Here is a 201-nt window from a genome sequence, read left to right as displayed (position 1 = left end):
TTTGACGATCAGTAACGGAAGAAGCCAAGAAAAAGGAAATTCCCCCCCCCAAAAAGCGTAACCACGAGGGTGTAGTATCTATAAAAAATAACTAAACACGTATCTATGAGTATATCCAGCCCTATATAGGCATATAGCGACTTCGGAACCGATGCGCAGCTCCTAACGCAACGAAATGGTTTTGGTTTTTTGTTTTTGGTT

Source organism: Egretta garzetta, unplaced genomic scaffold, assembly GCF_000687185.1.
Source record: "Egretta garzetta isolate BGI_Z169 unplaced genomic scaffold, ASM68718v1 scaffold225, whole genome shotgun sequence".
In the NCBI taxonomy this organism is placed as follows: domain Eukaryota; kingdom Metazoa; phylum Chordata; class Aves; order Pelecaniformes; family Ardeidae; genus Egretta; species Egretta garzetta.
The sequence above is the reverse complement of the archived record's forward strand: the minus strand, read 5'-3'. Positions refer to the sequence as shown.